The sequence below is a fragment of the Anomalospiza imberbis genome, chromosome 5 (assembly GCF_031753505.1).
Source record: "Anomalospiza imberbis isolate Cuckoo-Finch-1a 21T00152 chromosome 5, ASM3175350v1, whole genome shotgun sequence".
Lineage (NCBI taxonomy): Eukaryota > Metazoa > Chordata > Aves > Passeriformes > Viduidae > Anomalospiza > Anomalospiza imberbis.
Window position 1 is genome coordinate 35,983,531 of NC_089685.1, and position 16,539 is coordinate 36,000,069.

The window sequence follows — 16,539 nt, forward strand, 5'->3', positions numbered from 1 at the left end:
TATGAGACCTGCTAGTATATATAGATCCATTCTTGGATGTCTGACTTGTCCCATGGTTTCCTTTAAGCCTCTACAGACCTAAGAGATATTTGTCATGCTCTTAACCGTGGACATTTGTAAAGGTCTGCTGTGTATAACCTAGCAGGCAGCTAAACACAACACAGTTGATTGCTCACTCTCCCCTAGTGGGATGGGAGAGACAATCAAAAACTCATGGGTTAAGATAAATACAATTTAATAGGACAGAAAAAGAAGGGAAAATAATGACAATGATAACATGCAAAACAAGTGATGCGTAATGAAATTGCCTGCCATCCTCTGATTGATGCAAAGCCAGCCCTGAGCAGCAGACCACTACCCCCCACCTCCCCCCCCCGACCAGCTCCTCACAGTTTTATTTTTCAGTCTGCCACCATATTATATGGAACATATGAAAAAACTCTGGGCTTAGCTCAATAGGTCAATTGGGCTTAGCTGTCCTGGCTGTGTCTTCTCCCAGCTTCTTGTGACTGTCATCCTCCTCAGTGGCAGGGCAGTATGAGAAGGCCTTTACTTAGTGCAAGCACTGCTTTGCAATAAGTAAAACATCAGTATATTATCAGCATTACTCTCATACTTAATCCAAACTACAGCAATGTACAGCTACTAGGAAGAAAACTATTCCTGGCAAAACCAGGATATGGTCCTTGCGATTTCACAAAGATCCATGTATGTCATACTGCAGTTAAACCACTTGACTTTCGTAGATTTGTAAAATCTTTTCAGTTGGAAAAGAATTTTAAAATCACTGAGCACAACCATTAACCAAGCACTGCCAAGCTCACTGCTAAACCATGTGCCTAAGCACCACATCTTTTAAGCACCTCCACGGATAATGACTCAAGCACTTCCCTGGGCAGCCTGTTTCAGTTTGGACCTTCACTCCAAATTGGACTGAATGTCTCTCCAAGGACATCTCACAATCTATTTCAGCACTGCTCTTTGGATAACCACATGTATAAGAAAATGGCAAAAATAAGTAGTTAGATATCCTCCCAGAGCACAGAAAAATTTAGGAAGTAAAAGTGATAAAGACACAAGTGTTACATTATTTTTTCTCAGAAAGTAAGAAAATGAACTGGAATTATTAACCATTTTTTATGATTTTCTCACATCTCAAATCAGAAAGGGTTGTTGAGCTGGATTTTTTATGCCTAGTTGGGCATGAGTCTGGCAGGTTAGTTCTGTTGCAGGAGCCTGTAGCAGAATGAGATCATGTGTTCTCTGTTCTTGATCCTGGCAAAACATCTGCATCCTCATGGACATTCTGGCTTTAACAATAGAAACCAATCTTTTGTTCAAGACTCACAAAATGACTGTGGTTAGGAAGGGCTTCTGAGGATTGTGTAATCCACCCCCTTCCAAAGCAGTTATCAGCTAGAGCTGGTTGTTGAGGGCCTCATCCTGTCAGGTTTTGAATATCTCAGAAGATGCAGACTTAATAAACTCTCCAGACAATTCCTATATTTTACACCTATTATGGATAAACCCCCCTGTATTTCAGTTTGTGCCCACTGTCTCTTTTTCTCTCAATTGCCACCAGTGAGAAGAGTCTGGCTGAATCTTCTTTACTACCCTCTGCCAGATATTTTTAAAATATCTCCTTGAGTCTTCTCTTCTCCAGGGTGAACAGCCCCCTCACTCTTTCTACATCAGATGCTGTCCCTTAGTTACCTCTGTGGCTTTTTTCTGGACCTGCACCAGAATTTCCATGTCACTCTTGTGCTGGGGAGCCCAGGATCTGACCCAGTACACCAGATGTTGCCCATCAACATCACACAGAGAGGAAAGATCACCTCCCTTGACCTCATCTGTGGTTTTAAGAAGCCTTAATATTGATCTATTAAACTTAAAAATATTTTTATTTCAACCAGACTCACATTGGTTTTCTTTCTTATTAGGAGGGAAGAATTATAGTAAGGGCAGTTAGAAGAAAATCTACACTGAGTAGACAAGGTTACATTTGTGCTATGAATGCATTGCAAGTGTTTATCTGTGTTTTTACTTAGTAACTGTAGAGCCATAGAGATATGTATTAATTCCATCCCATACAATTCCTGAGGCTAAATATGTTGACTTTAGAAACATTTCTATGGTTACTTCCAAGATTATTTTTTTCCTCTTTAACTGATTATTAGGCAATATTAAGACTTTATTTAATCTTCTTATTCTTATATAGTCAATTTCTGACATTAGTCTTCATCATTTAATCAAAGAAAAATATGTGAGCTCTGATCCTATGTAAGTATACACAGCTTCTCTTGGGCTAGTGTGGTCTCTTATTTCCAGTTGTTCAAAATAAGATGTTCTCAGGTGAGAAGATGATAAGTTCTCAGGAGAACTGTGGCATCTCTGGGACATACCTGCAATCAGAACATGGTCTATTGACTTGATAAGCAGCTTTGTCCTTACTTGTGAAAATCATCTGATATTTCATCCAAGTGGAAAATTTGGGTTTTAATTCGGTCAAGTTTTAGAAGCTAGAAGCTGTATATCCAGTTCAGCAAAGCATTTAAGCACATAATTAAGCAGATCTCTTTGGTTCATCATTTGGTTACATTTATGTACTAAAGTGTTGGATTGAATTAATCTGGGAATTCTAGAAATGGGCCCATCCTCCACTTAAGCACATGGTGTTTCTGTTACTAGGAGTTGCCTAAGAAAGAGCAACAAGAAGGTTTTCTTCATTATTTTGCCCAGATGCAGAAAACACTCATGTGCAAGAGTGATGTACATGTATGGTACATACATTTATCTTTTGAAAGTGTGAATAAATTTGAAACAAAATTGCCATTTGAGAACAATAAAAAATAAAGCATCATATTAAATTAGGTCCAGCAAAAGAAATAGTAGTAATCAATATGAACTTATGGCAGGATAATTTGACTTCATTAATTTGATATCTATTTTGATCAGATTACAGGATTGATAAAAGATAATGGAATTGCTATTATTTATTCAGGCTTCTATCCTACTACTGTTCATACTAAATATTGACAAATCATTGTAGCATATATCAAGACATGAAACAATTTTGAAAATTACTTTTTCAAAGTTGAAGAACTCAGAAATCTGGAAACCCACGTTTACAAGACTCTCAGTCCTTGTGCAATTTGGGACAGAGTCAGATATCAGGTACAACAAGTAATGTCCGGGATTTGCCCTTTTAAACATGGTCTGCTTGCCCTGACAGCAGCCTGAGGGTGAGAAATACAGTTTCATGCCCTGTCCACTTCTACTTCTGCATCCATCTGGTGTAGAGCTGTAGAAGAAAGAAGTCACTCAGAGCAAACACTTGAGATACAAAACCTACAAAGGTAGTTGGACGTGAAATGGGGCTGTGAGGCAAAACAGGGTACATCATCATGTGTATATCAGAATACCACTTAAATGTGGCAAATCTGTGCTTGTTCTCATGCCTGCTCTCTCATCCCTTAGTATCTTCTAAGAAGTATTCCATAACAGGCAAATTGTAACACCAGCTGACCAAGGAGCACATAGCGAGCAATTGGAGACATGTTTTCATTTTCACTTGGACAGAAAGTATTTTTTTCTGTAAAAGTTCCAGAAAATAAATTTTCTTTTTTAAAAAGCAAAAAGCTCCCTTTTAACCAGCCTTTGAAAGAGCATACACTGAAGTGTGGCTAAACCAGGCTAGCATTGGAGATATGCCAGAAATCTTGCCATATCCCCATAAAGCTTGCCTCTCTGGATCACGTCTTCTTGATTTGAAAGTGAGTCCAATCAGATTCCTTTACCCCTGTTCCTCTTTTATTTCTTGGGAAATCTTGGCTGAGAATGTGGGTGTTCGTGTCTTGTAACATATGAACGTGAAGTTTGGTGTGCCCAGGTGACAAAATTACTGCTGTGCTTCTGCAGTTCTGACAGGGAAGACATGCCCAATCCTCTGGTCATCTCTGCAAGCATCCGTCTCACTGTCTGCATGCACCTGAGTCAGTCTGTGCCTTGGCCATGAGTCCAGCACACCTTGACTATTCATGCACAGTTGTCACTTCCCTGAGTTATCCAGAAATCCTGACAAGAGGTAAAGTTATTTTTTCTGTACATAATCTATTCCCAGATGGTAGCAGACAACATATTTGGCACAAAATTACTGTATCTTGATCTCAGGGGAGTGGAACAGGTCTTTGAACATAGTACTTTAGGGGCTAGGAGGAAATCTACTTCTACTGGCTAAAATTTTCTCATTTTTATATTTGCAATGAGATTGTCCTCCAACGCCTGGTGAATTTTGCTGCTGTACTTCACAGTTTGGTGGCTTTGAAATGGAAAATGTTGGGAAGCCAGAGGTTGTGTTGCCAAAGCAGTCAGCTAAAAATATTAGCACAGCCAAAAGACAGGCATAATTTTATAACAAAATGGATTTTCAGCACAATGAATATGGAATTTGAATATGGACCTGTTAAGGATATTTTAATGTGATTTGAGTTGCATGAAATTACTTGAATATGGATGATATTCAGAGGACTGAAATCTGATTTTCTGACCATTTCTTTTATATAATATGAACATATTTTTAGCTTATCTGGTTTGGTTGTTCTCTAGACTTAACCCTCTTCTACCCCTGACCTACTCTTTCAAGATTTTCTGGAAGCTTTTTATTGCTATGTGTTGGAAACAGAAAAAAATAGCAATCAGGTACATTGCTATTAAGTTCTTATCTTAGAAATGAGAGTTGGTTTAATTGTAATCAAATAAGAGAATGTACTGCAATTTCTAGTGTATTTATCATTAAGATGTTGAAGAGACTTATTGTGTGGAAAAAAATAAGCAAATATTGATTTTAAATCATCATCAGTCAAAACCTTCATTATTTTCTCCATCTCCCCAGTGCATACATTGACATGTATTTGTGAGGTCATATTGCATGATTCATCCTTCTCATGTACAAGAAGATTATTCTCATGTACAAGAAGATCTGTTAGCTTTTGTTGCTGCTGCGATCCAAACCCTTGAAAATGGTCAGATTTGTGCAATGAGTTCAATCTCCTAAACATTTGATCAATTCCTTCTGCCATTCCCATTTCTTTAATATATTCTGTAATTTGTAACATTTGAAAAAGATACCAAAGTCAATGAGAAGAAAGCATGAACTATTTGCCATAATTTCAGCAGGTTATCAAACAGCATTATCAATCAGACAACAGTTTAATTAGACACTTTGGACTAAAGAATTTTTGTTTAATTACATGGACTTTTGCATGCAATTGTACCTTAATCTCATGAAAATTTGTCCCCTGGGCAAGGGATAACTAAATATTAAGGATTATTTTTCAGAGGACTGAATGGTGATAAAAATAATAATAAAAAAAGTCTAATGCTGTCTTAGTAGGTAAAATACTCCTCCTCTAAAGCAGAGTCAAAGTCAGAAAACAGACAATAATTTAGCACTGTTTTCTCTGAAACTGACTCCTCAGATTACTTCATCATATTATGTGCTAAAATGATGCTAGACTTAACGGGTAATGAAGCAGAGATTCCAGATTTGCAAAATGAAGCTGTACTTTAGCTCAAATATACTTGCAAAGGATACAACCCTTCATATACAAATAAAATCATTAAACTTCAAATCATTAAATGTAATGTATTTTTATCCTTATTTGGATATTACTGTTGGCAACCAAATATAGTTTTCCTCTTGTCACTTATAAAAACAAATAGTTTGTAGGACTGCATCACAATTTTTGTGAGTTTTGTCAATATTCTTGACCTCATCTTATGAAAAGATGTTCAAGCTTGGAGAAAAAGAAAAAACTTTCATCCTAGGAGATGTATTAAAGAAATCTGCGAGATTTCAGTAAGTGAAACTCTTTGAGGACCACTCCAATGCCTATGCTTTTCTTCTCTCAATTTAACAAAGAAACATGGCAGGGAGCATTATATTTCTGTACTGGTACCCCTCAAACAAATCAAGGGTCGGAATATCAAGTATGTTAATCTCATTAAATAAAATTACATCCTACAACTGTTTGATGTGACTTGCTGTGAAGCAGTTTATCATAAATGTGAAATAGGCTGTTTCTTTAAATACAAAGAGAGACATATTTGACATTCGAAACAGCAAGATCTGTATAGAATCTAAATATAAAACTCACTATGAAGTGAGGATTTCCTAACAGGTAGCAAGGACATAGTTATTCCTGTTCTAATTATATTCTGTGCTATTCAAAGAAGAAAATTGGCATAATTTGGTTATATCTGAACCAGACTAAAGAGAACTTGATTAGTCTTAGAAGTGTTCATATTTTCCATGTTCAAAATCAGTTTTTGAAGCTTATGGTTTAGTCACTGAAAGTAAGGAATTGGCAAAGGAGAATCGCAGCTTTTCTTGTGGAGGTGTGAATCTGTGATCTTTCTCCTTAAGAAAGCAGCATGGGAAAAAATTAGTGAACTGTCTCAGATAGCATAGAGTGGCTGAAGCATTATTTTTCCCAACTGCTGATTCCCTTTACAACTCCCTAAGGGTCTCTTTTGCAATGAAAGAAAAACATGTCTCCAGATCTCTGAGTTAGGAGGAGACCCAAGAGGTTATACTTCTGGAGGGCTGGGACACAGTCGTGCACAAGGATTGTGACAAAATTCCTGACCTGTGACTGTCCTTTTTCACAATCCTTCTTATAGCTTTGAGGAAAATTAAGTTTGTCTAAGTGACCTTCAACTTTGTTTTAGTACAAGCTCTATTTCTGCACAGGACAGGCATCTCAAGGAATTTTGCAAGTTACAGCTGCATGTATTAATTTATGTAGTATTTAAACTCATATGAAATGGATCAAAAACTGTCTTCTGACCCTGAAGTCCACTGTTATGTCACAGCTCCATCTCTGCAGTTACAAGTATTGTCCTCTGGCATAAGGTCCTAATTTTACATAATCTGACATAGTTCCTAATCTATTTAATTCCAAAGGTTTTTGGTCCACATTAACATCCAAGCAATGCCTGGGTTTTGCCTGGGCAAGTCCTAGTCAACACAGTCCAAAACTGTGCCTAGGACCACATTAAGAGTTTGACCAATCTTCAGACAGTGCTCAAACCTAACGATTTTGCCCTGTTTAGTTTATCAGTAGAGAAAAACATGAAAGGAGTAATTTATAATGGAAGTTTCCTTCGATAATCTTTTGTCTAATCTGGAACTGATTCCTAAAGGTGAATTGTTGCAAAGGCTGGTTGAGAGCTTGACAAGCTGCAAAACAGTTATTGCAGAAAATCCTTTTATTTCCTTGCTATCAAACTGTTTCAAAGAGGAACAAGGTTTACCCAAAGTGCTAGAAAGAAAATATCTTATTTATTAGTCATCATTAAACTACTCATCTACATCAATTCTTGTCTATAAACTGGTTATTATTCATTAGTCAGCAACTTTAGCCATCCCCAGTAGTCCTATACTGAGTGTCTCTGTTGGAGGCTTGGGAGAAAATTTATCCTTAACATGACTTAGAATGTGAAGTACCCAGAGTTAAAATACAGTGGCACTGAACCTGCAGCAAATTTTTTCCCCTCCAAAAATATATCTGCACTTCCAAATTTTTAATGCATAGCTACTGCTGTGATTCCTCTAGACAGGACTCCACGGTGTCTGAAGGATTACAGCATATCTGAAGAATATCCAAGACCTGAAAGTCTCTCATTATAAGTGTGCTGTCCTACATATTTGATCAATAATCTGATAAAGCACAAAGCCAGCCACCTGCCCTTGTTGAAAAGTCCTTTTTTAGGGGGATGGTACAAAGATCATGTAAGGCAGCACACCAAATTTTTGCAGTGGTGCTCTCTGTTACACCCAAAGGAATACCAGGGAATATAGCTACCATTATTTGCCCTGGTTAAGCACGCACTTTCTGAATATATTATTGTGAAGCTACCTTTTGAACTTTTCCTCTAAGGATTCTTTGGAGAATAAGTCTTCAAAAAATCAGTTCTCTATCTTTCTCCCTGGTGTTAGTCCAGATCTGGACCACAAACTTATATGTAACTAGAAATTCTTTGGAAAACTCCAGACGAGTATCCATTCAACAGTGTTTGATAAATATAACCCCTTTAAAACCTGTACTCAATAAATCCCACTGCAGATATCAGATTTTTTTTCATCCTCTGTACAGGTATTCCCCTCGGCCTTAAAAATAGTGCAGAAATATTTTACATGATTCATGTGTCACACTGGGTTTGCGTAGGATTAATTTGTAGGAGGTGAAATTGCAGCCCCTCTCTGAGCTAGAGGTCATTTCATAAGAAAACTTATAGCACCAAGCCCAGATATAAGGGCTGCACAATTTTTATGTTTAATGAACACACTTGATTCCAAAATAGAGCTCAGTGGAAAGAAAGATTTTGCACTGATTTCAAAATTGATTGCAGCTCTGTGTGTTAGCTCATATAAATAACTGTGCCCTTCCTGCAACATGGCACATCTCTGGCTAGTGCATCATCCCTTATCAGGGCACAGCATTCTGGCACCATCATTTGGTAACCTATGCAGTTCTGAGCTATGTCAAGCAGTTTTTTGGTGCTAATGAATCTTAGGCTAGAACGTTATGGATGCAATTATTTTCAGCCTCTTAGGTGCACAGATATTACTCCTACAGACATGGTTTTTTTTCTTATCCCAGCTTTAACTGCAGGACTGGAAATCCCAGGAAGTAAAAAGAGGACTAATTTGGCAAGGGTCAAGTAATTCCAAGTGCAGTAGGCAGTGTCAGGTTTATGAAAGAAAAACCCCTGCTGATAAGCTTGGGTTTATTCTCTCCCTACTTAGGCCTTACAAACCTAAATTTGTAACTATTCTCAGCAAGTGGAAGGCCATATGGGCTTCACATATAGGACCAACATATCTTCTCTCTCAGGCACTTTTGTGCCACTTTACAGAAGTTGCACAGCTAACCACAAAGCCTACATTCTAGCCAGAAATCAGGATCAAAATTAATTTCTGAGCACGTCAGACACATTTTAGGCTTTAATCTTGGCACCTTTTCTCATTTCTGAGGGTACAAGTCTCAATAATCATCATAAACCTTGGATCTGATCCTTCAGCTTACTGAGATCCTACTTCCCCATACATCCCTTCAGGAATCCCACCACAGCTGTTTTGAGCTTCCTAATTGACCCAGTCTCGCAGCACAACAGGAGGAAAGACTTAGAAAAAGGTTTCTGAATTACAGTCACTGCTGGTTTTAAAAGCTCTACGTGCCCATAAGTCTTTGAAACGATGCAGCCTTTACTTGTACCCTGTGGTAGGTCTCACCTCTTCTAACAGTCTAAAGCAGAGGCTGATTTTTCTGACAATGGAAGTTTTTGCCTCATCCTTCCCCTTCAGACATTTCTTTCACAACCCACTACATGGTTCACAGAGAGCATCTGCTCTCTGACATGCACAGACACCTTTTTGAAAGTCTCTAGTCTCTTTAGCTGGGTTTATGTAGAGCCAGTGAAATGAGTACAGCACAGGCATTGGTTTATTGAGGGAATATTGAGAGAATTCAAAAACAAGAGTCACTCTTAGCTTTCTCATTAAAAATTTCCTACACATTTTCTCTTGAAAATTATGTTGGAAAATAAAAAAGCCTAGTCAGGTCACAGCTGGGATACTTCTGCAATACAATATATCATCAGGGAAATAGCACATAAAATGGAGAATAATTCAAAAAGAAGCCTTAACTTTATATAGTTGTTTGCCAAATCTTGTATGAAACCTGTACATTTATTTTCTTTGACCACAGACAATCACTCAGTGTTGTTTAAAGGCATATACTGTGCATTCTATTTCTATTGTTTCTTAGAGCATTAAAGTAGCCAGCAAATTACAACAAGCAATAATTATCCTGTTAAGAGAGTTTTCAAGTATTTATGACTTCCCCATAAAGAAAAAAGAGATGCAGGTGAGACATGTATAGCTCTTTAAAGTACTGTTAGGGAAATTATAGAGATTCAAGAACAGCATTTCACAGCTGGAAAAGTCAGAACTACTGATAATATAGGAAAAAAATGTTTTTTTGGCTCTTGCTTTAGAACAGATATTTGCCATACTTATGGAAAAAAACCCTTCCATTAAATTCAAAACAGTTATATGCTGTTTTTCTTCTAGGGTGCACCAGGGAACCACCAAACAGTCCCTCTGATTAGAATGGGACTATGAAAATGAGAGTAGGGACTTTATTTAGTGTCTTTAACATGCAGGTAGGGATATTTAGGAGCTCAAATGAGGAAAATGCTGATTTAGGTAACTACTGGCTAAGGAGTAGTTAGACCTCTTAATGGTCATGTGGTGTGTAAGGAAAGGCATATAGAATGGAGCTATTTACTTTAAAAGTTTTTTTTTAATATTCTGAAGACCTAAGGTATTTTTGAAAATTATGTGTTCAGTCTGATGAGCAATTATTTTTCTAGATATTGTATGGCTTGTGATGATGAGAAGTAGGGCAGAAAAAGCTCAGAAATTGCATCTCTATGGTCATGGTGCTCATAGTTTCTCTGGGAGTGTTTCCTTTTAACAAAACCATGAATACAAGTACTAGAGAGGGAGAATAGTCTTCTGAGAGCTTCCTCGCAGAGTTAAAAATACACTGAATAACTTCTATAAACAGTATAAGGGACATCAAAAATCTAGATGGAGCTTATTTAAAATTGTGATAAGGCCATTGACCTACTTGAGGTTATATTTAAATGAGAACTGCTGTAAAAAGCTGTCCTGGGATACATGTTTGGAGGTCTTTTGCTTCACTCCTAAAGATGAACAAAAAACTTGAGAGATTAAAGCAAATGTATTTTGGATCACTTAAATCAGTATTTTATTTTCCAAATGTCTTTCTTAATTTTTTAACCCCATTAATACTTTAAAAAAATAGGTTTTTAAATATGTGATTTTTTTGATAGCAACAGCAAAAATCTTTTGCAAGGAGATTAATTTCAATAGCTTATCTTTCCGTATAACATTTCAGTTCAAGTTGGTCAGTGGGTATTTTTTTTTATTTTATTTATTTATTTATTTATTTTTAAAAGTGCCTTCTGTCAAAATATCTCCAGCAAGCTTTCCAACTGACCAAGACAATTACAATTAATTGCAGCCTTATACAACTTAAGCTAATATTGCTCCTAGCTCTGCTATGGAGGTAGTGGTAGTCTTAACTTGTTCTACTTGGATTTGCAGCCTTGAACTAGATATAAAGTTCCAAACTTTACATCTTCTAAGAAAAGGTAATTTTACTTTATTGACTGTTACCTTCATTAAGCATGCACTCTCACTTTTTCAGAGAAAGTGTTGCATAAATAACTTAATGTGTTGTCTTAATAACTAATGTGATTGCCAGGATCTGATATATTTTGCAAAAGTAAATATTGTCTACTGCTGTGAACACAATTCCCAAAGGCTGGTTAGCAAATGGATTTTAGTAAACTAAAAGTAAAAAAGTTTTCATTTTCTTTTCAGATATTATGTACTTGCTGCCAATAAGAGATCTGAGTTTGTTGCATGTTATCCATGTTATTCCCTCAATTATGCTGTGCTTTTTCCCTTATTTCTCCAGTTTTTGCTAACCAGTATCATTGCTCTTTTCCTTTCCACCTCCATTTTGTGTAGTATTTTGATGCCTGATGTGGTACTTTGTTCTGCTTTTATACCTAATGCTTAATCAATTTATCTTCTGTGCTTCACTTCTAATCAGTGTGACAGGCTGACTTGGCACTCTGATTTGTTTATAAACTTGCAATCTTCTAATTAGAATCACATAGCAAAATGGTTCAAAAACAATTTGCAGAGCCAAAATATGTAAACTAAGTGTGACCTCTACAGATATATTAGCAAATAAGGATGATATTTAATTATTTTTTGTATGAGACAAGTTTTTGTTACGGTTGGAGGTCTGGACAAAACTCAGTCTTATCAATTCTTGTGCAGGATATGCAAGAGGGATTCCTTGCTGCTGGGAGAAGTAGATAAAAGTTATTGTTATATTGCACAGGATTTTCTTAGTTATTTGCAATTACTCTCCCTGATGAAGAAACTTTCACATAATATGACTCCAGGCCTCTGTGATCTGTGTTGTATTGGAGTACCAAACACTTTCATCCAAAGACTGAGACTAGCCAGCAGGCACGGTGTTTGAGGTGAAAGCAGATGTTTTCCAAAAGCTAAATCTGGAAATCAGCTTGCACTTATGCAAATATTAATATGCTGATATTAATATAGCTACACATGCATTTGGATGCATGTTAGAAATACAGCAAAACAGGTGAGAAAAAGATATAAGCATTAATTTGAGGATTCAATTAACCTGGCAAAAATAGCAGACAGACTGAAGCTTGGAGATAGACTTTCTTTATTATCTCAGTCAAGATTTTCAGAGTCAGAATTTCACCTTTGTGTCTCTCTATATTCCTATTCCTCTTACAACATGATTCTTTATTGTTATACAGAACTTTCTTTTCAACTCTAAAAATGACTAGAAATGCTATTCCTCTGTCGTTCTGTAAGCCATGTGTTTAAAATCTTTGTTCTCATTCTTATGTTAGAGTTACTAAATTCCTGATCACATTGATTACAGCTTCTCAGTCCAGTCTGAAGTGCCTCTGTACATGATATCTTCCACTGCTACAGCATTCTCTGCTGTATTATGCCTATCAGGTTGTTGGCAGCCCTCTTGTCATAACCTCTAAATCTAGATGAAGATGTCCTGGGCATGGCAAAGAAGTTGGACTAGATGACATTTAAACATTCTTTCAACCCAAATCGTTCTATGATTCTATGAAATGTCAAGAATTTTGACATTTCTTAAATTGGTGACTTTTAAGAGATGGACAAACTAGTTAATAGTTTTTGGTAATGAAAGTTTGTTAGTGCCCAACAGAAATTTACTTTTATAAAATTAAGATGAAGCATATCAAGGGAATCTGTATTGTGCCCAGCAGATGAAACAAACAAACAAACAAACAATAAACAAAGAAACCCCCAAAATCTGCCCTTCCCCTTGCTCATGATTTTTTCCTTCATACAAACGAAGTATAACTCAATTTGATTAAAGGAATTCACTTGCTACCTTTATACCAGTGTGAACCCTCTGCTATGACCTGGCCTGGGAGAAGAGGGGTGGGAGGGAAGTAACTGTACAACACTCTCAGTACAGAAAAGACTGTACTGGTACCCCACCTCTCCTTAAGGTGGCTATATGTTGAGGAGAGGCATCTCAGCATGAGATAACAAATATAATAGATCGTTGGATTAGGCATTTGGAGCAGCTTCTGAGCTGTTGTCACTTATTTCAGGGTCTAAGGACATCAGACATGAAAAATGTCAGGGAAAGAAAGGATGTGTTATGCTGTCCATTCATCAAAATTTTTCCTTCTCTATAGTGAAAACTCCACAGAAAAATCTAAATATCCAGTAAAGAAATATTAAATTGGTTTTTGCTACCTTGTTACCTTTAGAAACTCTCACAAAATAGAGTCTAGAACTTGAGGTATGCAGCTAAACTAAGTACAGAAAACCTTATCTTGGACATGTTTAAGATGATTTTGTTCCTTACATGTAAAGGTTGTTAGTGTTAAAAATTTTAATTCCTAATTAAATTTCCCTATTTTAATGGGTGTTATTTCTACCCTCAAAAGCTGCTAATTTTTAAAATATATACCCAAGATATTTTCTGAATATGTATTTTCTAATCTATATTTAACCTACTAATTTAAAAAAAATCTGTTTTGTGAGTTACTCTCATTCTATAGTGTTTATATCTCTGACTGTCTTGGGCAGGGAATGACAAAAAAACCAAATTCACAATTTCTTAACACACAAGAAAATGGAGAAGTTAGAAAATGGTATGTTCAAGACTTAAGAAGAGCAAAGAGAACACAGCCTACCTTATTTTCCACTGAATGTCTTTTCCACAGTGTGAAACACTAGACTTGATTAAGATTGAAAGCAATTATAGCTTAATTTAATAAATGAGGAAGAAGAAGATTATCAATTACCAGGGGAAGGAGCCAATTTTTTTCAGTTATTTTGGCGTCCTGGGAAGGGAATACAAAGTGGAAACAAAAAAATGACTGCAAAGAAGACACACAGACAACTCTGTAGCTATCTTAAATGAGGTTTTTAAAGAAGAAGTATGATTTAAAGTATTTCCTTCAAGAATTATAATTTTTTTTGCATGACATCTCTAAAACCTGACACTGTGATCAGTATTAAAAAAAAAAGTATAGGAATAAGACATCATCTCAAGTGCTAACCTGTTTATAGGTAGCAGTTAACTAGGATGTGGTATCTGATAGAAGGAGTGTGTAGTGAAAATAATTAGTCAACTTAAAAACATATTTTTTTTTTCCTATTAAACATCTTCTGACTATTTTTGAAATGTATCTTGGCATTTTCCCAGTTATGCATCTACATACAACTTTTTTAGAAATCTAATTCATAAAGTCATGTAAATAGTCAAGGAGTTTAGAAATTGTTTCCAATATAAATAGTATTTTTCTGTGCAATGTTTAGTAAATATTGACTTTGTAGCAATGCTGTATAAACAAGTAGTGGTCTAATTAAAAAAAAAAAAATTGGGCTTGGGTTGGCACACACAGATGAGATTGTTCTAATCTTGTAACAAGTATTGTTGAAGATGCAGAAACCTTGGAATTTTAAAGTAGTCATATATACAGCACAATACATACTTGTACACTGTAGAGAGTGCAGCTGTTGTTAATGTGTTAAAAACTGTCCAGTCTCTGATGAACACTGAGCTATTCTCCACCAGTCTGACTTCATGTTTACAATACTCAATACATCTGGCTGACTTTAATTGCATTAGCTTTGCTGCACCAGAGGTGGCATAACTTTCATGTGAGCTAATTAGATTTGCTCAATTTAAACAGACACATTAATGCAGCTCAGCAAGGCTCAATTAAATCTGTTTTCAAAGCAAAGGCACAGTTTGAAGCATTATGGGTAATGCTATGCAAATTGCCATATTGGCAGAGAAGTTGAGAGAATTGTTTGCAATGCCTATTGGCACAATGCAAGTTTCTCCAGTTAGATTGTGAAGTCTAAAACAGTAAGACATGTGTTCTACATCCTCTTTCTTGGGGCTCTTCAAAATGGTGCATCTGCCTTTCCAAGCCAAGGAAGTGATTTGTGAGTTTGTTTAGAAAACGGACATCTTGAGATTTCATCCCCACCGTTGTGCCCACTGATTTGTGCTTTATATTCTCTCTCTTACTGAGGCAACAGCAGAACCTAATAATAATACATCTTCATAATGGGATTTCAGAACAATTGTATGTTACTGGTGTTTCAAACTTATTACACTTACCATCACTCTTACCTTTTGCTAGTGCTCAAGCATAACTATCAATTCATTTTTTCAGTTATGTACTGTGACCCAAAGTGCTCAGCCTTGCAGGTTTACTTCTGAAGGGAAAGTTGCTAACAGAATGCAACAAGGATGCCAGCAGCCTGTCACTAGGACCACTTTTCATTTTGGCATCCTAGAGATTGTTTCTCCCCACAAAATCAGTATCTCTTCTAGTTGCAGCTTCATTTATACCCCTGTGAATAACATGCACTTTTCCCAAAGAGAAGATGAGCTAGTTAGGCCATTAGATGACCTTATTTCCAGCACAACATTGCTGGAAGATATTGCAATTAAGGGGATCACAGTAAAAGTAACCCTTTTATTTTAATGTTCCTTGTTGGATGCATAAAAGGCACACCATATGCTTGTTCAAGTGCTCTCAAAGGTTTGTTATGGACTGCTTTAATGATTTGTGTTCTGATGCGACATTTATGGAGAGGTTGATTGGTAAAAGCAGTCTCCAAAACAGGTTCTTCATGATTTTCTAACAAGAATGAAAACATTTGATCTCTAGGGTCCATGGTGTGGCAGTTAGTGTATCGTGTATGTAGTTCCTCACTATTTTGTGTGCGGATTTGTAACCTCCTCCACCTTTTTTTTTTTATGGCTCTATAGAAATATTGCTTTTTTTTGTTAAGATTTTCTTGACTTTTGCATGACTTTGAAGAGGATTTAAGAGGAGGGAGAGTATCCTCTACTGGCCATAGAATAGGGCTCATGAGCTTAAAATCAAACATTTGTGTAAATAGCAGATACAGCTTAGTGTGTAAAATCAGAGCAACATTAAAGGGAGCAGACAATTATTGAATCTCATTGTCTCATATTTCTGACACTTATGCACAGTTATGCCTTATTACTGGAGTAGTAATCACAGTAAATTTAAATACTCTGACACCAAGAGACTCTCAAAAGAGTGAAAATCGGCAATTTTATTAAACAATATATAGAAGTTACAGCCATGATGGTGGCAGGCAAACCAATATGAAGCAGATTGCTCTATGATTAGCCAAACGCACAGCACAATTATATTCAACACATCAGTTATAAATAGAAAAGGAAATCCATTTGCCATGCACTTTAGCAGATTCTGTGTTTCAACAGCATAACCAGCTTGGCTTTAACATTAGTTGAGTTTTTCTTTTGTATTCTCAGAACT